Source organism: Staurois parvus, unplaced genomic scaffold (assembly GCF_062004578.1).
Source record: "Staurois parvus isolate SC_StPar_1 unplaced genomic scaffold, SC_StPar_1.0 ptg000120l, whole genome shotgun sequence".
Classification (NCBI taxonomy): Eukaryota; Metazoa; Chordata; class Amphibia; order Anura; family Ranidae; genus Staurois; species Staurois parvus.
Genome location: NW_028317916.1, coordinates 2,080,056 through 2,107,122, shown reverse-complemented (window position 1 = coordinate 2,107,122; position 27,067 = coordinate 2,080,056). Strand labels below are relative to the sequence as shown.

The following is a 27,067-nucleotide window of genomic DNA, read 5'->3' as shown; positions in this document are numbered from 1 at the left end:
AAATAAGTATTTGGTCACCTACAAACAAGCAAGATTTCTGGCTCTCACAGACCTGTACCTTCTTCTTTAAGAGGCTCCTCTGTCCTGCACTCATTACCCGTATCAATGGCACCTGTTTGAACTTGTTATCAGTATAAAAGACACCTGTCCACAACCTTAAACAGTCACACTCCCAACTCCACTATGGTGAAGACCAAAGAGCTGTCGAAGGACACCAGAAACAAAATTGTAGACCTGCACCAGGCTGGGAAGACTGAATCTGCAATAGGCAAGCAGCTTGGTGTGAACAAATCAACTGTGGGAGCAATAATTAGAAAATGGAAGACATACAAGACCACTGATAATCTCCCTCGATCTGGGGCTCCACGCAAGATCTCACCCCGTGGGGTCAAAATGATCACAAGAACGGTGAGCAAAAATCCCAGGACTACACGGGGGGACCTAGTTAATGACCTGCAGAGAGCTGGGACCAACGTAACAAAGGCTACCATCAGTAACACACTACGCCACCAGGGACTCAGATCCTGCAGTGCCAGGACGTGTCCCGCTGCTTAAGCCAGTACATGTCCGGGCCCGTCTGAAGTTTGCTAGAGAGCATTTGGATGATCCAGAAGAGGATTGGGAGAATGTCATATAGTCAGACGAAACCAAAATAGAACTGTTTGGTAGAAACACAACTCGTCGTGTTTGGAGGAGAGAGAATGCTGAGTTGCATCCAAAGAACACCATACCTACTGTGAAGCATGGGGGTGGCAACATCATGCTTTGGGGCTGTTTCTCCGCAAAGGGACCAGGACGACTGATCCATGTACAGGACAGAATGAATGGGGCCATGTATCGTGAGATTTTGAGTGCAAACCTCCTTCCATCAGCAAGGGCATTGAAGATGAAACGTGGCTGGGTCTTCTAACATGACAATGATCCCAAACATACCGCCCAGGCAACGAAGGAGTGGCTTCGTAAGAAGCATTTCAAGGTCCTGGAGTGGCCTAGCCAGTCTCCAGATCTCAACCCCATGGAAAACCTTTGGAGGGAGTTGAAAGTCCGTGCTGCCCAGCGACAGCTCCAAAACATCACTGCTCTAGAGGAGATCTGCATGGAGGAATGGGCCAACATACCAGCAACAGTGTGTGCCAACCTTGTGAAGACTTACAGTAAACGTTTGACCTCTGTCATTGCCAACAAAGGATATATATAACAAAGTATTGAGATAAACTTTTGATATTGACCAAATACTTAATTTCCACCATAATTTGCAAATAAATTCTTTCCAAATCAGCCAATGTGATTGTCTGGATTTTTTTTCTCATTTTGTCTCATAGTTGAGGTCTACCTATGATGCCAATTACAGGCCTCTCTCATCTTTTTAAGTGGGAGAACTTGCACAATTGGTGGCTGACTAAATACTTTTTTGCCCCACTGTACATTTTCATTTGCATGTGTGCGTGCCGGGATGATGCTACTTTTAAATTAACACTTGAAATTGTTCATTTAACCGCTTGCCCTCCGCCCTATAGCAGAAGTAAAAGACACAGCTAAAAGCACCCAAGGATGGCTAAGAACAAAACACTGGACTATTCTGAAGTGGCCGTGATCTGAATTCTACCAAAATCTATGGAAAGAGCTGATACACTCCAAAGACATGCTGGTAGGTTAATTGGATCCTGTCTAAAATTGGCCCTAGTATGTGTATGTAAGTTAGGGACCTTAGATTGTAAGCTCCTTGAGGGTTGGGGACTGATATGAATGTACAATATATATGTAAAGCGCTGCGTAAATTGACGGCGCTATACAAGTACCTGTAATAAATACAAGCAGCCTGGAGAACGCACCCTTTAGACCCAAGACAGCTGAAGCAGTTAGAGAACAGTGGGCCAAAATACCTGTTAGTAGGTCCAGAAGTCTCATTGACTACAGAAATCCCTTGTTTGCAGTGATTGCCTCTAAAGGTTGTAAAAAAAAATATAAGGAGTATTTCCACTTTTGCAGACAAATTAGGATGACACCTACTTTATATTTGTTGCAGGTCTCTGTTTATAAAGCATAATTTAAAAAAAAAAATTGTACCTTACCTGTCTTAGATGTTAAATTCTGTATCCTTCTATAAATAAAAATCCTGCATAGTTCCCTGTTTATGAGAGGGCTGAGCAGCTGTGTTTGCCAAAAAAAAACGTTTGTACTGTGCAGGCAGATCTTCATTATCAAGCCTAAGTAGATATGAACATTGTCCCTCCTAACAAAAGATTAAAGGTAAAGAAGCTAGTCTTCTTGCATCACGTTAATAAGGTCAGATTCACCCGAATATTGTTTAAAAAAAAAAAAAAAAACAACTTGCAGTCAGCCATAACACATTCACCCGAGAAACAGTTAAAAAAATATTTTTTAAAAAATTGGGCTTGCTGTGTGATTGGAAACATAAACATGGTAGGGTTTTCTCAAGTTTGACTGCCAAAGTGGAAATATTAAAGGGTCCCATAATTTTTGTCCCTGACATTTTTGTTTTACTATTTAAAATATTCTGTTGAATAACATTTTATAAGCAAAGTGTTTTATTCAAAATAAAATAAGAAATGATGGATGTCAATTGCTTTGGTCATCTTCACATTGTTTCATAGAAAATTGTCGGTTCTTCTGGTCACACTCAAGTCTCTTCTATGTACAAATAGGGTTACTGTCCCAGTACATGTGTGAATTTTGGATATTCCTGGAGTTGGACTTTTAAGTAAATCTAGAGTTATTGCAATCTGAATTTAAATTAAATCTGATCAGCAAATTATGCTCTGTTCAAGGCTTCCTTCTTGCCTGATGGCTTCTGTGCAGGCAGGACTACTCAACCTGCCTCACTCTGTTTCAACTCCCTTTCTAGAACTGGAGGCCTCACACTGAACTTGTGCTTTATTCTTTTGGTGTCCACACTTGGGTCACTTCCCTTAGACATGCTTTGTGGACAAAGTGAGCTTACAGAGTTCTACTCTGAGTAAAATCACCTTATGATGTGTCTAAGTGGATGTTGTAGATGCCAAAAAAGTACATATTTGAGGAGAGTTCCGTTTGGAGCCTTGATTAGTTCTAAATAATAAAAATTCAACATTTTCATTTTTTTTTTCCACAAAAGTTAAGCTAGACTCTGCCTTTAAAAAGTTTTTACACATCAACAGTCAAACTAGAGAAAACCCCACTATATGTTCATGTGTTCCCATTTACACAGCACTTAGGTGAGGGCGGGGTAGGCTTCCCTGAAGAGATGGGTTTTCAGGGTGCGCCTAAAAGGTGAGGAGGGTAGGTGACAGTCTGATGGATTGGGGTAGGGAGTTCCAGAGGATGGGGGAAGCTCTGGAGAAGTCCTGGAGATGGGCATGGGAGGAGGAGACCAGGGAACTAGAGAGTAGGAGGTCTTTTGAGGAGCGGAGAGTACGTTTTGGGTGGTAAATGGATATCAGGTCGGTGGTGTAGTTTGGGGCAGTGTTATGGACAGATTTGTACGTCAATGTTAGTAATTTGAATTTTATGCGTTGGGCAATCGGAAGCCAGTGGAGGGATTGGCAGAGGGGAGTGGCGGAATAAGGAGCGGTTAGTAAGGTGGATGAGTCTGGCCGCAGAATTCAGGATAGACTGAAGTGGGGAAAGCCTGTGATAAGGTAAGCCGGTGAGAAGGGAGTTACAGTAGTCAATTCGTGATATAATAAGGGAGTGAATGAGTTGCTTAGTAGTTTCCGGGGTTAGGAACGGACGTATTTTGGAGATGTTGCAGAGGTGGAGTCTACATGAATTTGTCAGCGATTTTGGGGCTGGAAAGATAGATTGGAGTCTAGAATGACACCTAGTACTCTGGCTTGCGGGGTGGGGCTGATGGTGGCGTTGTTGGTCGTGATGGAGAAGTCGGGGGGGGCACGGGCTGGGGGGAAAACTAGGAGCTCGATTTTGGAAAGGTTTAGTTTGAGGAAGTGGAGTGACATCCAATCTGATATGTTGTTCAGAAGGCTAGTGATTTGGGCGGAGACTGAAGGGGTGAGGCGAGGGGTAGAGAGGTAGATTTGCGTGTCATCGGCGTAGAGATGGTACTTAAAGCCATGGGAGTGTATGAGTTGGCCAAGGGAGGAGGTGTAGATGGAGAAGAGAAGGGGCCCAAGGACAGAACCTTGAGGGACCCCAACAGAGAGGGGGAGGTGGCAGCGTTACAGGTAACACTGAAGGAGCGCTGTGATAGATACGAAGAGAGCCAGCGGAGTCTCTGAGACCAAGAGTATAGTTTTTTGAAGAGGAGGGGGTGGTCAACCATGTCGTAAGCCGCGGAGAGGTAAAGGAGTAGGAGCACTGAGTAGTGGCCGTTAGCTTTCGCGGTTAGCAGGTCATTGGTGAGTTTGAGTAGGGTGGTATCGATGGAGTGTAGGGGACGGAAGCCAGACTGTAGGGGATCAAGGAGATTGTTGTCGGTGAGATGGGAACTCAGGCGATTATAGACTAAGTGCCAGACTAACACAGAATGCAGAACTCCAACCCCTTGTTAGGGCAGAAAGTGTTCAGGTCTAGTTTACAATGGATAAGATATGTCCGCAGAGTACAGACATGTTTAATTATACAGTAGTAAACACGTAAAACTAGAGGCAAAACGTTTTTATTTTTGGATAGAGTAAGAAAGGATTATAATCCATGTCAGTTTTATTCTTGCCATCTGTGTACAATTGGGAAGATTTCCCTTCGCTTCTTGCCCTGTGGCCAAAACACAAAGTGAGAGGAAATCCCTCCAAAGAGAGGGAATCCCTGGTTGACAACAAGGTCACCAGAACTAGTGTTTTCACTAAAAGATATCCCCTCTATACCTGTTCTGAGGACAGCCCAAAATCTGGGTTTTTAGCTTACTTTCAGCAACAAGTGCAGGTTTATAAGAGTTTTTAGTAGTAGTTTTTAGCACACATAGGGGGATTGCTTCCTTAGTTTAGTGTGTTTCAATATTAAGTATGCAAGAGTAATTACATTTTTACACAACATAACCCCAACATGCTCACAAATTATTTAAAAAATTTTTTTTAAAAATTTGCTTTGTTAAACTTAATAACTTATTAAGAGCCCTCACTTATCTACCTGCTCCCTATAGCAGACAGGTCTTCCAGGCTCACTGATCCTGTTCTTTCCATGTCTGACTGCTATGAGGGCAGGGCTCTATTTAACATAATGGCAGTTCTGGAACAGTGCCTAGGGCAAAAGATAAAATAGGCAGTACCAAGCCTTCAAGTTTTAAAAAAAACATATGTTTTATATAATTTGTTCCTCTATACATTTGTTGCTAAATTCAGACAAACCTATAGAAGGAATTGCTCAGACAGGAATTAAAGGAATCACAATTTCCAGAAACCATCTCTTCTTTATTGTGCTTGTTTGCCTATAAAGAGAATGCATTAAGGTGAAAAAAAAAAAACCTTTTATGTTTACAACCACTTTAACTTTGTTGCCTTTCTCTGGAATCTCTCCAGTTCAAAGACACCTTTCCTGAAGTAAATACCCTTTTTAAAGCAGCAGTAATGTGCTAGCACACACAGCATACATGCACATTACGGCAGACTTACCCATCAAACCCTTACCCTCGAAAGCTGTGCCATAACAGCTCCTGCTAGTCCCAGGTGCTTCCATTTTTGCCCGGTTTTCCTTCTGGGTTTTGTCTCTTTGGCTGTTTGAATGACCGGGTCATGATGAAATGACTCCCACGCACGTGTGCACAGCAGTTGCAGTACATCACCATAGCACACAGTTGATGCCGTAAATGCAGACTGAGCTGCACATATGCAGCTCAGATCATATTACTGCTGACAGGCATGGGGAGACATTTATTGCAGAAGAGCGTGCCAATACAAAGTTAATAACACCCCAAAAACAGGTCACATATCAAGTGCGTTTGCCTGCACCGGATTGCATGGTACAAAATGACCATGCAATCCAGTTGTGATGCGGCTCCAAAAAAAGGTGCATGTACATCTTTGGTGCGATGTGGTGCGATTTGAACCCATTAAAAATAAATGGGTTTAAATCACACCAAACTGAATCGCATGTGAATTACACAGGAAATTGGTGCTGTTCCTGTGCGATTCATATGTGGTGTACAGTGTGAACCGAGGCTTAGGGAGGTAAGCTCATGAGAATAGCCTTACCCACCTAGCAATAGTTGATATTGAAGCAGGATGTCCATTGCGAGGTTCTGAGGGTAAGACAAAAGGAAAGTCAAACTCCTTTGGATGCTCTGGAATAGGGCAGAGGGCAGGTGGGTGCAAAATTACTTAGTATTTGTGAAGAATGAGTAACGGCTCCTTGCAAGGGAGAGATGCAAATTCAGAGACCTGTCTGACGGACACGATAGCCACCAAAAAAGGCGGGAGAGATCATCCAAAGGGAGTTCCCTGATGAGAAGGGTGTTTCCTGCAGCTCATAGAGAACCAAATTAAGTCTCAAGGATACACAAGGTTTGATCCTGGAAAAACCTTGAATAAAGGATCTTTACAAAAGCAAATCCAGAGATTTTTGGAAAAGAATGGACAAGGCCGAAACCTGACCCTTAAGAGTATTTAACCTTTTGCCGCCCGGCCAATGGCCAATTGGCGGCCGGAAAAATCACTCAGCATTCTGGGTGGACGCAATATGGCGTCCTTTGGGGCATGCACAGTTTGCGCGCCCGCGTGATCTGTCACCGGCCGTGTACATTGGACACGGCCGATTACAGATCTGAGTACCGGCCCCATTGCCGATACCATGTGACCTGCTGTGACCAATCACAGCAGGTCACATGACAGTTGTATACAATGGATGGCTTCATTAATGCCATCCATTGTATACTAGTGTGCCTAGCTGTGAATGGTCACAACGATCACATGCACAAGCTGGGCCAATCACAGCCCAGCTGTGTCATGTGATTAGCCATGGCCAAATCACAGCTAAGCACAAAAAAAAAAAAAAAACCCTGAATGGATCGATGTCATTCAGGTAAATGCTTGCTTATAGCAAAGTAATTCTTTGCTATAAGCAAATTGTGTAAAAAAAAAAAAAATACTGATCACTTCCCCAAAGTAGTACAATGTTACTATTTTTTTTTTTTTTTTACTTAGCAGACCTCTTAGTACTGAAAAGTGCATGGTGAGACGGAGGAGAATCAAATGCGACAATGACGAGGCTTTTGCGTACAGCAAAAGTGAGCATATAAACATTGGCAAGAACATTAGGTATATAGGAGCCTGGGGATGAGAAATCTTCTGTGGCCTTCTCTAACACTGCTTCCAGTTCATATTCATTACCCTCTAGGCCTACCTCTTCTAGAGCAGGTATAATCGGGATCTGACACAGGTAGAGATGGCGTGGGTGGAGAAGGTGTTCCCACCAGTTGCTGCAGTCATATGGAGGATTTTCCCTGATCTCTGCTGTTATCTGTTGTACACCAAGAGAGTGCACTTTGCTTGTGAGTGTTGATTTTAATCATGTTTTACTAAATTGTTTACACTATGTCAGCATCTCTCTCTCTCTCTATATATATATGTGCACACACACACCCCAATGATTTACCAGCACAAGAGGCTCTGAGCACCTTTAAACGAAGGATATCCCCATAACCCAGGGACAGTATGGTTAAAGACACAACTAGACCGAAATTTAGTAGGTCAATTCATCAGGTGAGAGGCTGATGGTGATGGTACCCCATTAGTGGTGATTCTATTTATTACTACTCTGTGCACACAGATTGGAGAGACTTTATCTGTATGGAAGTTGATAAGGACTTTCATTCTACTTTATCTTTGAGCATTATATTTATGAGAGCTGCATTACTATTATTATACAGGTTTTATATAGCGCCAACAGTTTGCTCAGTGCTTTACAATATAACGGGAGACAATACAGTTCAATACAAGCTCCTTGGAGCTTACAATCTAAGAGGGAGGGCATCAATGAGTATTTGCCTTATGAGGACTCTAGCAGATACAGAAGGGATTCAATGCTCTTTAGTGCTTTTTGGACTTTTATAGGTTTTTATATTGTGATATATGTAGCGCTGTCCTGTAAGGTATATTGTTATTTATATATGCGTTGTGATCATATGAGGACTTAAGCAGCATATTAACTTATCTGTTTATCTACCATACTGTTTGTAGTAATCTTGTTAGTGATCATGCACAGGTTCTACTTACTTTATCTTTGATGGAGAAGGAGGCTGGTACTTTTGTGCCCTAGACAGTGATGGCAGTGTTAAAGCCAATAGTTGTCCATGAAATTGCAAGATAGTTGCGTCTGTCTTTGCCATGTGGGCCATGAGTTGCATGCTTAAGTTAGAGCTAGGATCGAATGCAGAGACTGGTCTTAAAATAGGGTCCTGCTCTGGTGCAAGGAATATGTAGTCACTCTGAGCATTTAGAAGAACAAATGTTTTCCTGTGGGTCCTTGCAACTGTTTTCTCGCTAAAAGTGGGGGTATTCTCCTATGGTTTGCTCACAGAGTAGGGTGCATAAATGGGGTAAGCATGTCTGCGAGGGAGTATGAAGCAACCTGTATGGTGGCCATCCTTCAAAGAAGTCTTTGTGGCAAATAGGGAGGATGAAAGCGCTTGAGCACCCTTAATTCTAGGTGGAAGTGGATGAAAAGTGCTTACTTGTGGGTGTGAAGTGGCAAACAATATTCTCATCGCACGAGTTTCTGGATTAGGCTGAAAGACTAATAAAGTGCTGTAGCAACAACCAGCTGGGAACTGGTAACATCACAGATCAGTGTATTTGACAGCACACCATGGATCTTCTAAAAAAATGTTGAAATGCTTTTATTCAAAAGGACCACATCACAGCAATAAAGTGCAATGTTTTTAGGCCACGTAGGACCCCTACGAAGGACATGTGATGCAACACCTGATCATCCAACTTATACTTAGCTCTGCAGGGTTGAATTTTAGCACCAGGTTTGACATGTTTACACTGTACAAGTAAATATGTTCCAAACACATTCGCAGTTTGCTGTCTAAATGCACACTAATTAGTATATGCACAATTAGTGAAAAGCATGTAATCGAAATATTCTGCCTCGTACCTGCTTGGCTTGGGGACTACGGTAACAGTCGGAGTTATAGGGTGACCCTGTCTTACATATCCATGTTGCTGGTCCCTACATAGGATCCAGGCTTCACCAGTCACAGTGGGAATAACACCAAAGGGGTCTTGAGGCTGCATAGGGACAGACCACAGCCCTACACCTGTACAGCACCCTGTAGCTGACTATACCCATTGCACCAAGGTAAACACCTTTGCAGGATTCAATGACTGAAGCAACACACAGGCAGTCCCAACAGTGACGGGTCCAGCTGTGGCTCTCAGGCCCCATTCACACTTGAGTGTTTTCAAGCTTCGAACTACAAGCTACAAAACGCTCAACAAACAAAAATCTATGGTTTTCAATGGTGCTTTCTTATTCACATCTGAGCGTTCTGTCACTAAACTCCCGTCACTCAAAAAAGTACTTGAGCTACCTTTCAGGCAAAATTGTGAGTTTTTGTCCTCATAGACTTCAATGGAAATGTCTGAAACTCATCAGATTTTTTCTCAAGTTTTTTCAAGCATTTTGTTGTGCTCAAATAGCAGCTCTCTGGCCCTTTTTCAGCAGCACTCCACACCTTTTAGTTGAAAGACACTTGACAAAAATTGCAAAAATGTGCAATTCTGCGCAACAAACACTCAAAAACGCTTGAAAAAAATGCTTAGGTGTGAATGTCTTATTGTTTTACCAAAGTTGCACAGATTCAGCTGCACTGCTTCTGTTGTTGTATTACAAGAAAGCGAAGAATTGATTGAAGAATTAGAAGTTAAATAATAAACTAGTTAAGCTAAGAATGAATGTATGGCTTCTGGCCATTTGTAGTGAAAAGAGTTGCCAATCTCCCAAGTACATCATAATATTCCAAACCTGTAATCACTTCATACATGAAATTGTTTGTATAAGACTTTATTTCCTTGTACATCTGGATGTTGGAAGTAAATCTTTCATTTCATGCTGTACTTGAGTAAAATCACCTCATGCTTATGACAAACATTGATGAATAGGTACAGAGAGCAACAAACTGATACAGATATTCACATAAATTGACAGACGTGGGTAAATTCTATATAAAATTTGTTGGTATTACAAAGAAAAAAAAAAGGACACATTCCAACAGCTCTGCCCACTTTTAGGCAAATGAAGGGAACAGTGGGCATAAACAGTATAAAAAGCACACTCAGATGGCACAAGGAACTGTTTATACAGATTTAATTTACAGGAAGTGTCACAGGCGTTTAATAGTGAACTCTGCTATAAAAACCATTTAGCAGTCTGCCACCGAGGCTAAATACTGTGCAACTCCAGTAATTTACAACAACCTATTACTGAAATAAAGAACGAAAACCACATACAATATTATCCTTTGCTATCTCAGGCAAGCAGCTTCAATATTACAGAAAAAAAAAAATGAAACCAAACTTTGGACAGAGGAACACACCGATGCTACTAAAGCTTTCATTTTGATAAATTTCATCCAAGTTTTAGGAGTTCTATAAAAGTTAAAATTGGGTTCGACAAATCCCAAGCACCAGGTCCACATGTCAATTAGAAACTGCGTCTTGGTACCCATTCACTGTTAGTATAAATAATGTGTCTGCCTGAAATCTGGACACATTATTTAGACAGAAATGTGGCTCAGAGCAGGGCCTGGTGGGAGTGTGAGGGTAGCCCATCGAAGCAGAACGAGCAGGGGACTGCCGGTGACAGTGAGGGAAGCGTTGGAGGAGGTAGTAGTAGTCGAACTGTAAAGTAGTGGCAGAGCGGACCTGTGAAGTAGTGGTAGACCCCCCCACTTTCTTAACCCCTCTCACCTCCCCCCCACAACCCCCCCCCCTTTCCTCCATCTCTCTCCTATTTTCCCATCGCTCTCTTTCCCTGCAGCACTGTAGCAGAGCAGGCTAGATCCAAACTGTTCCATTCCTGCTGTCACACAACGGCGATCGAGAAGGGAGATCAGGGTGTGTGTGGTGTCAGCCAATCTTGGGGCGACCAGGCTGTGTTTGAGCAGATCTGGCAGGAGGCAGAAGATCATGGCCAGCTGACTACCATGTTCTAGGAGAAGAGGTGAATGAGCCATGGAAACAGACCAAAGTCTATAGTGGAGTCAGAATTTGTGAAGGGGGGAATTTGTGAAGAGTAGGGGATTTGTGAAGAGGTGAGAGCTGTGGGGGATTTGTGAAAATTGGTGAGAAGGCAATCAGAATGAGTTTCCCCCCCAAAACAGGTTTTTATTGTTGTTCTTTCCGGCCAGCATATAACCCTGGGGGGTTATTGGCTAGCGGCTCTGCTGTAAGTTAGGGTTAGGGGGTGCAAATTAAAATTGCCTTGCCCCAGGCACGCACAACCCATGCTATGCTTAAAAAAATAAAAAAAATTTAAAAAAACTGGCATCTAACTTTTTTAGCTGACTCCTATATTCAAAGCACATTTGTCAAGCCCTGAAATAAAATATCTTACAATCAAAAAATGTAAGAAAACTCAAATTGAAAGAAGAAAAGATATATAGCCAGCATTACAATTTGCTTAGATCTGTTCCCACACACACTGTATGCACATTGGTGTGTTGCAGTACTAGCTATTTCAAATGGCATCCCAATGTACCTGTGCTGTACATTGTGGTAAACTGTACTGCAAAAGAAAAGAATGCAACATGCACTAAAGTACAGTTACAATGTATTCATTTTGACTGGGCTGTCTAATGCAATATGGCTCAAGGCACAATAACAGACATATTGAGGTGCAGAATGTTGTGCTGTGAACCATCCCTCAGAGGTAGGAAGTTCACAAATCATTTGGTGGCTAAAGCAGTTCCTAAATGTGTTTCAACAGCAATTTAAAATTTTTTGGCTGGAACTGCCCGTTTAAGCATTTTAAAAGGAGTTCCTTTTTGAGTCCCCCTCCCCAGCATTTCTGCAGAGAGTCATATTTCCCATAGCCACAAACCTGTAGAAATCATCCTTATGCAGCTTGCCTGGCTCTAAACAGTCTTCATATTCCAGCCCCTAAGCCAGTACAATCCGAAACTTCATTGGCTTTAAGGGATACATTCATTTTTTTAAAGAAAATAATAAATTAACATTTTTTTGCAGGTAAAAAATGGGCATTTATTAATTTTTTCCTTAGCAGCCTGTAAAGCATTGCACACGCGAACAACAGATTACAGGTGCAATATCAGGCTCTTGCAGACTGTCAGTAAAGCCATCTCCACAAACCTCCAATACGGGCAGGCACTTACTGAAGTCCAGGAAGATCAATGAACTATGATAGTGCTCACCAGCACCCTCATAGTTCATCGAGACTACAAGCCCTCTGCAGCAATGGCTGATGGTAGTTGTAGTTCAGTCATTCACAGAACGAATGAATGAATGATGTGGCCGTGTGGGTGGAGCCCGACATGGCTGCTCTGATATCAAATTGTAAGAGGACCTGACTGCTTCCATGGGGGCTGAACAGGGGAAGAGGGAGTGGATGCTGAACATAGAACATGTTCAGAAAGGTGAACTTCTACTTTAACAGATGGTCTATCAACGAGCTAAACAGGGTATGGAAAGACTTTCCACTGAAAATAAAGATTCAGGCTATACATGGTAATGTGAGGCCCTGCCACTGTAAAAATTTAGAAAAAAGTGACATAGGGTTTGCACATATGCAGAGTGCGGGGCTCCAGAATGACAGTTCTGAGCAGAGAATGGTGGTTTCATAGATCAGGGTAGTTGCCACTTATCTGTACAGCGTGTAGGCTGAATTTCATGCAGGGCGCATTGGATATTTTCAGCTGCCATTGTGCTTTTGCTGGATGTCCAATGTGTCCCTGTGCCTTTAAGGAGGATTGGGCTACCTCCAGGCAAACCTGACCTTACTTTATCCACTGCTACAAGTGCTCCAACATGGAGAATCTCAAAACTATAGAGAGTTAGGACCACAGTATACAGAGGAGCCTTGGCAAGGCACTGTGGCTTTCACATATATTTGCAAATATATGCAACTAAAACCAAAAATAAAAACAAAAACACGAGCTTTTAGACAGGGCTCATTTTGTTTTTTTGGAGGCTAACTGGTGTGCTGGGAAATTTTCTGTTGTTTTTTATACTTTTCCTCATTTTGTGTTTCCAGATTGAGGCACCGCAGCTTCTCCAGCCTAGTGTCCAGATCTTGCCAGTAACCAGCAGGCTAAGTGTGCAGGTGTTCACAGCCTTTATAATCTAGACCCTGACAACAGTTCAGGGCTCCACCAAAGACACAGAAGGTCTCTGCATAGGGGTCAAGAGGACCCCAATTGTGCATATAATCTTCCCTGACGGACTAGATGAGCGTTTCTCAACCTTGTTTCAGTCAAGTCACCCTTTAAAATTTTTCACAAATCTTGAGGCACCCATTACAAAATGTAAAAAACTAAACTAATAGTTTTATAGAACACAGCAACATCTGCACATGTGGGACATCTAATGTCAGAGGTGATTTATTCTTCCAAACCAAATACACCTTTGCACACTGGTACTGACTAATATTCCATTGTTTCTCTCCTCCCTCAGTTTCTTTCACTCAGCTAATGTGACCCCAGTGCAGATGGAGAGGGGCAGGGGAGGGGCAAGTAATGCTGTTGTGCAGGTGCCCAATGTCCTTCTAATCGTTTTTTTTTATGTTGTCAGCAGCTAGATAGTGGTAATGGTGCACAATGAAAACCTGTTGCTTTGTGTGACAAAAAGGCAGGCTTCAGCTACTGGTCTGTATACAATTTTTAGGACACTTTTTGGCATTTTGCCAAGGCACCCCTGAAGAAATCTGAAGGCACCCTGATTGAAGAAGGCTGGATTAGATAAATACATTTCAACTAAACTTTAAGGAAAACAGAATACAAAAAGTGTACATTGTCAGAGTATTTTGAATGCAGTGTTAGCCTTGAAGCAATTTTGGTGTTTTTATTTTCTACATGAGATTTGAATATACTGTTGCTAATACAAAGGTTTGCAAAGAAGAGGTAATACACACTCACGGAATGAAAAATAAAAGTTAATTCTGTCATGTGTAGCAAATCATCATTGCATTTACAGCATATATCTGCAAGAATTAGATGCCTCTTGCAAACAACATCTACAACAGGAAGTCCAGATCAGGCCACAAACCATCAACGGCCATCAATAGATTAGGGTGCATGAGACATGATGATTCTTGCAACATACTTAAGAGGCCAGAGAGACAAGTTATCTATTTTGTGATCACGCTCATAAATAATATTGCTTCTGGGATGCAGGCCTGCTGATAAAAGATCAAATGATACAGCATTAATTATCAGTATGTATAGTTAACTTGCCAATGAAATGTAAAGAGTTTAAAGATAATCAGTGTTAAAACATTTTTTAAAGTTAAACTTCCATGTATCAAAATGCTGCCTATATACTCTGGGAAATATACAGTATTAATACCATGGACAGGAATTCTTGCCTTAAGACGTCAAGATGAAGATTTTTTTCATGCATATTTAACAAGCAGTTTGGGAAGGTTATTTATGTACAACTGACAAAAATACCTAATAACTTGCATATTTACCACGAACATATCTGACAGTCTGAACACCTGAAACTCAGCTTGCAAAATACATCTTTACCCATAAGGCCTCATGCACACAGTGTTTTTGCAGCCACTTTTAGGGGCGTCAGACATTTTTTGGCAGAAAACATGCCTGACGCGGCTAAACACATCTAAATTCACCTAAACACGTCTAAAAACTAGGTGCATTTAGCGCTTGAGCGTTAATTCATATCAATAGCCATAATAGTTCACCATTCTGGCCAATGAAATGAATGCCCAAGCGCGTGACGTTTGTAACGTGCCTATACGCTTGTAAAAGCGTTATTTTTAAAAGCATCAGGCGGTTTTTATTTTTTGCAAATACACTGCTGTTAGAAGGACAGCTTCTAGGAGTTTTTTTTTTTTTTTAACGTCCTGTGTGCATGAAGCCTAAAAGCCTGAAAAAGAAAAAAAAATTTAATTTAGCCCCAAAGTTCAAGAACCTTAAGCAACTACAGTTCCTACAGAACTGTTTACTACAGAAAAACCTAAAAATTATTTAAAAAAAAAAAACCACAAGGCATCCTCCACCAGTGTAATTATATTTTACACTAACAACAAACTAAAGCAAAAACACACACTTTCCTTTTCCAGATATCTTCAGGTTGGTCACATGATGGGCAGGGTCCTCTTGCTTTTCAGGTTTTTTTCTAGTGATTGGCAGTTGTCAATAATGTAAAGTGTGGAGCGGACGTGATTACCACGCTTTGCATGATTACACTGTGAGGGCAGGATGCCAATGTACACACCCTAAGGAGCCGAGTCCATTATGCAATCACTTACTGTCCTCAGTCCTGTGGATTGACAGTGGGCACATTCCAACCAAGAAGATTGAGGATATCTAGTGGCTAAAAAGAAATACTGCTGAGGACAAAGAGGAGGTGAATATTGCCCAGACTTCGGCTTTTTAGAGTGCTCAGGTCATTCACCCGATCAGTAAGCCTGAAAGGCATGAGACTACCATTTCATGTCTATGGACTGCTTAAAGGGAAAATACTTTTCTGTGTTTCCACATATGCATGTAAATGAGCTGCTTCAGGTAAATTTCATCAATGTAAACTATATTTGAAAACCTTGTAAACTTTTACTGTTTTTAAAATACAGGAGAACCGCCATACTCGTTCATTGCATATTCAGGCTGTGCTTCTGTAACGGTCATGCTTTACTGTTCCTTCTCACAATGCAAATCTATGAGTCAGCTCACTGAAAAACAAAGCACTATCTTTGGGGCAGATAGCCTAAAGTAGAACTATTGACAATACTTTTTTTTTTCCATTTCGGACAGAGTAAGGGAGGGTTATAACCCTTGTTATTTTTTGCCATCTGTGTCTCATTGGAGAGATTTACCTTTACTTCCTGTACCATAGCTAAAACAGTTTTAAAACAGGAAGTGAAAGGAAATCTCACCAAAGTGGGGGAATCCCTGGTTGTCACCAGAACTAGTGTCCCCATTGAATGTATTCCCCCTCTATTGATGTTCTAGCGACAACCCAAAATTTGGGATTTCATCCTCATGCACACTGGAAGTTTTTACAGCTGCTGTTTTTAGCTTCTGGCGTTTTTTTTTCTACAGCCAGTAAACTCCCCAGCATGTTATCCTATGTGTTCATGCACACATAGGCTTTAATCAGCGTTTTTTGGCAGGAGCGTTTTCTGTCTTGAAAGAAAAAAAAAAAAAAAAAACACGAGAACTAGCGGGTTTTTTTAGCTGTGAAAATGCTCTAACACTGATTAAAGCTGAAAAACACAGATAAAAGATGAAAAATGCTAAATAATGTGGCTATCCGGCGTTTATAAGGCTCCATACACACTGGGTGTTTTGATAACACTGGTAACATTAGCTGTGTAAAGTCAGCTTTTTTGCATTAGCATTTAGCAGAGTTTTCCCACATTTGTATTTTTTGGTGTAAAAAAAAGTCCAAAAACACCAGCTTGCAGCATTTTACATCATTAGAGCATTTGTACAGCTAAAAATACGCCTCTAGGAACCCATTAGTCCTGTGTTTTTTTTTTCCTGCCAAAAAACATTGATTACAGTCTATGTGTGCATGAACACATAGGATAACATGCTGGGGGGTTTACTAGCTATAGAAAAAAACATCAAAAGCCAAAAACAGCAGCTGTAAAAACATCCAGTGTGCATGAGGACTGACCCTGAAGATTTTGTGAGTATAACTGTGCTAAAAAAGTAAATGCTGAAAAACACTAAAAAAGCACTGAAAAAAAGCTAATGCAAAAAGCTAAAAAAAAAAAAAAAAAAAACGCAAAAAAACTCATGTAATAATTGTAGCATTCTACAGATAACGCTACTGGCGTTTTTATAACATCCAGTGTGCAAGTGTGCATGAGGCCTTATATTCACTCTAGTCAATACTGGTAAGCAGGACTAACAGAGAGGGTGAATCTCCCAAACAGAAGCAGAGACAGCAATCAATGCCTGACAGGTGTTCTGATCACTCTTCACTTTACCACCCTGCTTCCTCATCCTCTCTAGCGCATGTTCCAACCTTTTTTTCTTTTTTTTACCGTCCTGTAGCAGGAAGGGACTTTTTCTCTCTGCGATATAATTATAAGGTTAGTAACATTATTGCACTTGCAGATGCTGAGAATGCAGTTCCTTCTGATGTAGGGACACATCCCCAGATCTTTCTGGGAAATAAATCAATGTATACATGATGAGGACAGACAATGGTCCTTCTCAACATGCATAGGCAGCATTCTATAGTTCAGCAGACAAGGCTGACAACACTGGTTGGGATTTCAGTGCAGAAAAGGAAATGTGTTTGACTCAGACAGGAAGTTAGGAGTACAGAAGTAATATGGCACAGCAGTTATTTTTCTGTGCTTTTGTTTTTAAAGGGATTCAATCTGGAGAAATGTGCATGCATAGATGTACCGAATATCTTCTTTTGTTTTGACAACCACTTTAGCTGAACACTGGTTAAGCAGTGACAGGGTAACAGAAGTAGCTAGCTGAGCCTCCCTCTAGTGGCTGACCTGCAAATCTCTATATTTACAAAAAATAAAAATATAGAACACCAATTATCCAAATCACTGCATGGAGAGGAGAGAAAGCTACAGGGATATCAAATCCCCAGACCTTTTCTTTCTATGACAAGCCTGGGTTCACAAAGAAGCAGTGGGGCAATAGAATGCAATTTGGACATGAATCATATTCCTGTTCAAATTGCATGCTATTCGTTGTGGTGCAATTTGCATCCATACATTTTATACTGATGCAAATCACATCGCAAAGTATTGGTTTCATCTATCAGGTGCATTTTCACAAGTACTCGTGGAAATGCTTGGTACCAGTACTGGTGCATCCGTAGTTTCTGACCACTCAACTTTCAGAATACTAAAAGTAGATGACCTGAGAAATACTTTGTCATATTTCCCATTAAACATTACATTTATATTCAAATATAGTTCTGTAACTCTGGACCTTTTCTGGCAGCAGTCCATTAATCCCGGCTCTGTAATGTGCACTACTGGGTATTTATGTAGTCTTGTTGAAGCTTTCAAATTAAGTTGTATGCCAACAGCTTCAACTATATTTAGCAACATCAGCTATACTTTGTACAACAGGCATCGCAGTACGTACTTTCTATCACTTCAATTTAATTCTCCTACTTAAGAATTAGTACCTATATTACAAGGACAGTAAACCAAGGCCAAAACAGTAAATCATAGTGCATCAGCAACACACAGAGTTACAGCATGTTTTAGCAAGTACTACACCTTGTAAATGGCATAGAACATGCCAACAATGTTATCACTACATGCACCTGAATACATAATAAAAAGAGTAGTAAACAGTTATATAAAAATGTATAGCAGAAAATACTTCAGATAACTAAAGCAACTGTTCCTGTGAGTGCATGCTGCTACATCCATTGATGTATTCTTTGAGGATATTATATAAAATCTATAGGGAAAATATGAGGGCTGTTATTGCAATGTATAAAGTACCTGGAGTGTAAAAAAAAAAAAAAAAAAAAAAAAAACACAACACCTTTCTTATTTGTATTTGGTCTGAGTGCCTAAGGCCTAGACCCTATGTCAGCATTTAATTGCCATGTGACCAATGGGGATATTTACACTTTTCATTTGTTATGGAGACCTTTGTCACTGGGACAGTAGGTGATTGGAAATGCAAAGGTTTGTAGGGACCGGAATACAGGGCCATTTCCCTAGGTTCAAGAAATTATTTTATTTAGAGTGAGAGTTTTCTCTATAAATCTAAGGGAGATAGCTTCTTTTTTTCTAGAAATATGTGAACAATTGCAACCCATCCCAGTATCACTTTTTGTACAGCTTCCTGTGCTTTGTCCCCTCTTTGTACTGGCAGCCCTCTTTTATTGCCCCCTTTTGGCTTCCATTTTCTGCTTAGCAGAGGTCCTGACCCTTTTTAGGGCTACTTACAAGTATTTAATTCCTCATGAGAGACATGTTTACCCATGCTCCCTATAATCAATATCACAACTTGAAACAAAGGAAAAATGAGGTAGTGGGGAGCCTGTCCAGTAGGCTATGTGGAGCCTAATGATTTGTAATGGTGACCGTACACGAGACAGGCTGAGCAAAGTCCTACTGGCATGCGAGAAAGGCAAAATTATCTCAGTCTGTCTCTTGCAATGCCAGCTCTCACATTAGCTACTTCTTTTTCACACAGTGCCAGGTTTACCCAACAATAGCCCTAGCTGTTTCAGCACCTACCCCTGCACAGGCAATAGCTATACAAGCACGTTGGGGAAAACGCTATGCCCAAATGTTCATAAAAAATATAAGGGTGAACTATGTCATGGAACCCTTCTTCCACTACGTCGGCTCCTACTGCACTTACAGATTATGATCACCTTCTCCCATTATCCATGCCAGCCACTGTAATGGAAGCCATACTTGAAAATTTCACTACACGGCCCCAGAGACTGTGAATGCAATGGGGGGGGGGGGGGGGCATGGGACTGCTCTGACCAATGCTGTAACATTACATGCCCTCATGGGAGAGGCATAGCTGCCATGCCTCGTTCCTTCTTCCAACGGCACTGATGAAAGGTAGAGGATAGGAGGAGGGTGGGTGAGGGATACCATAGGTTGGGCTTGGTGTTGCTGGAAACTGGCAGCAGCTTCAAAGGCTGATAGAACAGGAGCAGAAACATAAAAGACATTCAAACTTGCAAGTATTCATTTGGAAAGGTACTAGGATTTCTTTGCAGTCAATTATGTTTTTAACTCAATTAACATGCACAGGGTGAACTATCTCCGTAAGGCTGAGCCGCATCTCCAGTAACAGAAAGGGTAGATGGAGTGTACGATTGTTGGGGCACGGTACCAGTTGGTTATGATTTTGTTGTTGGATTCCTTACTTATGAAAGATTTATAGGAGTGAACATTTTGGATCGTTTTTTTGGGCGAGAGAGATCTTTGGAGAGCAGTCTCCCACTGGTCTAAGAAGCAGAGCAAGATTTGGAACATCTCCCTCCTGGCTTATAAGCGACAGGCATTTTTAAGGCCTGACATATTTGGTATCTATTTGCTTGCACAACATAATATTTTAGCAACAAAAAAAAATGAAGGTTATATTGCACTTATGTGCAATAAAAGTAAATTTGAGTATTTTTAAATTGAAAATATAGAATTGAACTAACACTGGATGCGATAGAAAATTACATTTTATTGTATAGGCCTTCTGCTTTCAGAAAATATGTAGTATTTCAGAGGCTTTAATGTGTGCAAAAAATGAGCAGTTAAAGTAGAACTCTAGGCTACCACCTAACGACTCTTAAAAATGCTCCCTCCCCCTACTAACACCTATCCTGACTAACCTGTGTAAGAAAGATCTGTACACTTACCTGTTTTCAGGCCGCTCCACATGTGATCTCCCCTGTGTCAGCCAGCACCAACTGCAGAGTGTGCTTGACAATTCCTGGGAGCAGCAACATCACCCATAGGCTCCTATGGCCCATCCAGTATTGGGGCTCCCTCCTCCCCCTGCAGCTGCTGCTGGCTGACACAGGGGAAATGGATCATGTACCAGACCAGAGGGGGAGGAACCATTTTTAAGAGTATTAAGATTTTGCCTGGAATTCTACTTTAAAGTGTATGTAATGTTTTTTTCCCCATTTTCAAACTGAGTGGAAAAAATAGATGTCCTGCCTGGTTTTACTGCTAATTTATACTCAATCCTTGTTCTGCTGACAACAGGTTCACCAGATAGGAAGTGAGGGAAAATGTACAAAAGGGACACAGACAAGCACACAATTCTGTCAGGGGTTCTAACATTTCCTTACTCTGCTAAAATCATTTTTATTTCTATCTGTGTTGCTGTTGTAGAGATGTTGTCAGGAGGACAGGACGTGAACAGGGGTTCGTACCTTTCACAACTTCATCTAAAACTACAAAAAAAAAAAAAAAAAAAAACTGGAATGGAGTCATACTTGGACCACCTAAACAATGCCACCATGGTCACAATCGTTTTGGCATATTACAGGTAAGTTCATACACCCCACCACTTTGTCCACTTCTCAGTATCACATTGCAGTCTACAGAAGAATATGTAGACGATAAAACTCAAGGCTAAAACTGGTCAGCTTTTTTTTTCCATATATATCCAAGTAAAAGTAAATCTAGAAAAGTTAAAAAGGAACCAAAGTCTGCAGTCTGCTCCAGTAATGCAATGTTTGCAAGCTCCCTTGCCACCGCAGACACTTTCACATGGTCTTCTGAGTTGAGCATGTTCGGCGGGCATGGGATGACGCACCCCACACATGTGCACTCAAGTTGATTCACCCGGCACGAAAGCATACAAGATACTCTGGTATCTGCGCAAGTACAGCTTAGCCTATATTCTAAAGAAGTTTTCCAGCAGACAGATAAGCATTTATTGCAAAAAAAAAAAAAATAATTCTTGCTAGCATTTTCTCACTTTGTGGTGTACACATGTAGATGATAGCACAGACATTTACATGCGTACAGTGTAATCGCTCCAAATTTGGTCCCAAACACAGCTTTATTCCAATGTATTTTTCTACATTTCAGACTACAGCACAACATTACACTGCCAGAGGCAGCTGTGTGAATGGGCCCATAGCCTTCTATACTGCTGCATGCAAAACGTTATGCATCTGTATGTGACTTTTTTGACACCCATCTGAATGAGCACTTAGGGGTTACATGCATACAGCGTGAAGACAACTTTTCATCTTAAGCAGTTGAATGGTGTCTAAGGGGTCAAAATCAGTCTGACCCTTTTCACAGGGATAAAAGCCGCTTTTTTTTTTTTCTTAATTAGAGCCCTGTTTGCATAGTGCATAGTGACATGTCCAGGTTGCTTTTATCCACAACATTTTTCTTTTTAACCTTTTTATTTGGCAATCTTCCACATTTTGTGCACCGTATCTGTTTGTGGGTTTTCATTGTCACTTTTTGGCTTGGAGGCACCAGTTTTTAGGACAGGACAGACATCTCATCAATTGTGCACAGACAAAATCTAATAAGCATTCAAACCCTTCTCTGTGTCACTAAACATAAAATAAAAAAACACTGTATCAAGTTTTGTATCCCCGATAAAGAAATTTTGCAAAACTACACAAGGAGCGAGAAAAAAAAAAACTCCCCAATTAGAGCACATGCAATAATGGAAACAGAGGTTCTAACCCTTCTCCACTGGCTGGAGATCTGCTTTAGCAACCCAAGGTAATATTTCCACTACATGCCAACTTCACGATCCAGCCCTGCTCTCTGCATCCTCTTCCATCGCTCTTCTTCTGAGTTGGGGCACCACCTATGAGCTCAAGCTATTGATAACATACCCCCTAGGGGTGCAACATCATACAACCTCAGCTCCCAGTAGAATGCTGCATTGTCACCTGTCACAACATAAGCATCTACAGTAGATATAAAAAATCTACACACCCCTGTTAAAATGTCAGGTTTCTGTGATGTAAAAAAACGAGACAAAGAAATTATTTCAGAGCTTTTTCCACCTTTAATGTAACCTATAAACTGTACAAAATAATATGGTTGCATAAGTGTGCACACCCTTTAACTAATACTTTGTTGAAGCACCTTTTGATTTCATTACAGCACTCAGTCTTTTTGGGTATGAGTCTATCAGCATGGCACATCTTGACTTTGCAATATTTGCCCACTCTTCCTTGCAAAAACACTCCAAATCTGTCAGATTGCAAGGGCATCTCCTGTGCACAGCCTTCTTCAGATCACTCCACAGATTTTCGATTGGATTCTGGTCCCGGCTCTGGTTGGGACATTCCAAAACTTTAATCTTCTTCTGGTGAAGCCATTCCTTTGTTGATTTGGATGTATGCTTTGGGTCATTGTCATGCTGAAAGATGAAGTGCCTCTTCATGTTCAGCTTTCTAGCAGAAGCCTGAAGATTTTGTGCCAGTATTGACTGGTATTTGGAACTGTTCATATTTCCCTCTACCTTGACTAAGGCCCCAGTTCCAGCTGAAGAAAAAACAGCCGAAAGCATGATGCTGCCACCACCATGCTTCACTGTGGGTATGGTGTTCTTTTGGTGATGTGCAGTGTTGTTTTTGCGCCAAACATATCTTTTGGCATTATGGTCAAAAGGTTCAACCTTCGTTTCATCAGACCATAACATATTTTTCCACCTGCTTTTGGGAGACTTCAGATGTGTTTTGGCAAAACAGCTGGGCTTGGATGTTTTTCTTGCCACTCTACCCCATAGCCCAGACAAATGAAGAATACAAGAGATTGTTGTCTCATGTACCACACAGCCAGTACTTGCCAGATAATCCTGCAGCTCCTTTAATGTTGCTTTAAGCCTCTTGGCAGCCTCCCAGACCAGTTTTCTTCTTGTCTTTTCATCAATATTGGAGGGACATCCAGTTCTTGGTAATGTCAGTGTTGCGCCATATTTTCTCCACTTGATGATGACGGTCTTCACTGTGTCCCATGGTATATCTAATGCCTTGGAAATTCTTTTGTACCCTTCTCCTGACTGATACCTTCTAACAATGAGATCCCCCTGATGCTTTGGAAGCCCTCTGCGGACCATGACTTTTGCTGTAGGATGCGACTAAGAAAATGTCAGGAAAGACCTACTAGAACAGCTGAACTTTATTTGGTGTTAATCAGAGGCACTTTAAATGATGGCAGGTGTGTACTGACTCCTATTTAACAAGATTTTGAATGTGATTGCTTAATTCTGAACACAGCTATATCCCCAGTTATTAGAGGGTGTGCACACTTATGCAACCGCATTATTTTAGTTTTTTATGTTTACTCCCCCCCCCCCCCCCACCCCTGGAAATTTTCAGTTTGTTTTTCAATTGAGTTGTACAGTTTATAGGTCACATTAAAAGGTGGAAAAAGTTCTGAAATGATTTATAATTGTCTAATTTTTTTTAGATCACAAAAACCTGACATTTTAACAGGGGCATGTAGACTTTTATATCCACTGTATCTATGCAGCATTGTGGGCCTCCAATGCTAAAGAAAAAGTACCAGCTAGAAATAAGTTATGTATATTGGAAAAAAATTTCCTCCCCCTCCTCCTACCTATCCTTTATAAATAAGTGCACTTACCCATTTTTAATCTGCTTCGGTCACATGATCCTGCAGCTCTGGCTCCTTTGTATCAGTGACACAACAACCGCTCCCAGGATTCACATCCATTGTCGAGCACTTCCTTACACAGGAGAGCCAGAGCTGCAGGATCACATGAACAGACTGGTTTAAAAAAGGTAAATAACAGATTTTTTTTTCATACAGAGTATGCAAGAGAGGTAGGAGGAGTGGGTAGGGAATGTTTTAGGAATAGTTAGTGTTAAGCTTCATACCCCCAAGACTTAAAGTTGTAGTAAAGCCTGAGTTAGGCTTTCATTCACACCAGCCACATGCTAAGGCACTTCATGTACCATAAGGGCAACTAACTAAAGGCCTAGGTCATTCTGCGCCACTGTGTGACTAAAGTCAGGGAGAAATGTAATCATGCAACAGTGGCGCAGAATGTACGCATCATATGCAATAGGCGGGTGTGTATCTAGGACTTTAGATGCAGTTCAGAGTAGGGACCAATACCAATACTTAGAATTTGCACATGTATTCGTACTAATGCTCCGATGCCTGAAAAACAATACCTCTGCGGTGCGATTTGAGCCCATACAAAATGAATGGACTCAAATCGCACTGCAAAGAATCCCATGCAATTTGAACAGTAATGAGGTGCAATTCCTGTCTGAATCACATGCAGTTTCCCTGTGGGTGCAATATGAGCCATACAAAATGAATGAAGCACCCACAGGGAAACAGCATGTGATTCAGACAGGAAATGCACCGCATTCCTGTTCAAATCAAATGGGATTATTTGCATTGTGATGTGAGCCCATTCATTTTGTTAGGGCTCATATCGCACTGCAAAGGTATTGGTACTCGTACTCGCCAGTAAAAATAAAATAAAATTATCGATCCAGCCCTAGTTTAGAGTATATTATTATGGCCATGTACATGAGGCTTAGCCATGCCTTTATTAACCACTTGCCTACTGGGCACTTATACCCCCTTCCTGCCCAGGCCAATTTACAGCTTTCAGCACTGTCGCATTTTGGATGACAATTGCGCGGTCATGCAACTCTGTACCCATATTAAATTTTTATAATTATTTTGAGACAGATAGAGCTTTCTTTTGGTGGTATTTAATAACCTCTGGGTTTTTTATTTTTTGCTAAACAAACCAAAAGGTTTTTGTTTTAAAATTTTGCAAATAAGTGATTTTTCTCCTTCACTGATGTGCATTAATGAGGCTGCAGTGATGGGCACTGATAGGCTGCACTAATGGACACTGATAGGTGGCACTGATTGGCACTGATGAGGAGGCAGTGGTAGGTGGCACTGATGGGCATTGACAGGCATCACTGATGGGCACTGAAAGGCAGCACTCATATATGGCACTGATAGGCGGCACTGACAGGTGGCACTGACGCGTACTGATAGGCGGCACTGAGAGGCAGCTCAGATGGGCACTGATATGTTGCATTGATGTGCACTGGTAGGCACTGATATGTGGCATTGATGTGGCACTGATGGGCACTGGCAGGTGGCACTGATGAGCACTGACAGCTGGCATTGATGGGCACTGACAGCTGGCACTGCTGGGGCTACACTGATCATCAGTGCCCTGATGATCAGTGTATATGTCCCCTCCGAGGAATGCCGATTACAGGCTCTCCCCTCGAGCTGTCAGCGTGACAGCTTGTGAGAAGACAAATGCCGATAACCAGCATTTCACTATTTACATGCGATCAGCTGTGATTGGACACAGCTGATCACATGACCGAGCCGAAATCTTCGGCTCTTTCCATTGATCGGTGATCCACTGTGTCCGAGGGACACAGAGTACCACCGATCGCCGTGCTGCGCGCTCCCGGACGAGAGAACCGCCTTGCGCCCGTCATTGCCTTATATGGCAGGTGGGAGGCAGTTAAATTTCAACTAGAGCAAAACATTTTTATTTTTTTGGATGGATGGGGTTTTTATTGTGGTTTGTGTTCCTGTTAAGTTTTTCCTGCACTTCCTCTCAGGAAAGGAAGTGGTGGAAAATCTCTTTAATTGGGACATAGACAAAAAGTAAAGAGGAGGGGTTAGAAAGTTAAAGTATTAAAAACTTTCCTATTTCTTTTTTAATCTACGCATGCCAGGAGCTATGGTTAACATCCTCCACTGCTTAGAAGCTATTTATACTAGTAGCACGACAACTCTCACATATACATGGAACAAAAAAAAAAAAAAAATGATTGGCACATATGCACTGCCATAATGAGACCCCAAATGTGCTAAAGGGTACTTTCTTGTGCATTCAAAAAAGCAGTGAAAGAGAAGAACAAGCAAAAAGATACATAAGCTTCTTTTTCGCATGTAGGGCAGTCCATTAAAATTAAAGGGCTGCCCTACTCACAAAGTGCAACAATGCAAAAAAGTACGCACTAGTGTGAGTTTGGTCTTAACATGCAGTTACCTAGTACCTATGTAGCTGGGTTCCTCAGTGCAGCTTCTCTGAACTTCCTTTTGTGAGAGCGCACACACTCACCCAGGTCACAGAGAACAGCAGCCAATCAGCTTAGAGTATGGGGGAGGGGAGTGGCTGGAATGGGCTGTGTGCTTGTATGGGTTCACACCAGCACTAGTCAAGGCCAGAAGTGCATATGCAAGTGTGGCTCCATAGAACCTTTCAGGGGCAGGAACCACCCTGAAGCCAAATATTACAGCCAGAGCTACTAGAGAGGACAAAAAACGACTCGTAGAACTAGCAAGAAAGAACTTCTTATATATGAAAAATTAAGCCTTTAGGCTCCACGCACACTGGACGTTTTAATAATGCTGGTATCGTTAGCTGTGTAAAGTCACATTAAAAACGTGAGTTTTTCAGCATTTCTTTAGCGTTTTTGTATTAGAGTTTAGC

At 41.5% G+C, this 27,067-nt stretch overlaps 1 protein-coding gene across 4 annotated transcripts in view; it reads right to left on the bottom strand.

The window, feature by feature from the left end:
- Positions 1-27,067, bottom strand: part of ST7 (suppression of tumorigenicity 7) — a 134,685-nt gene that overhangs the window by 103,427 nt on the left and 4,191 nt on the right. The gene's annotated exons all lie outside the window — the stretch shown is intronic.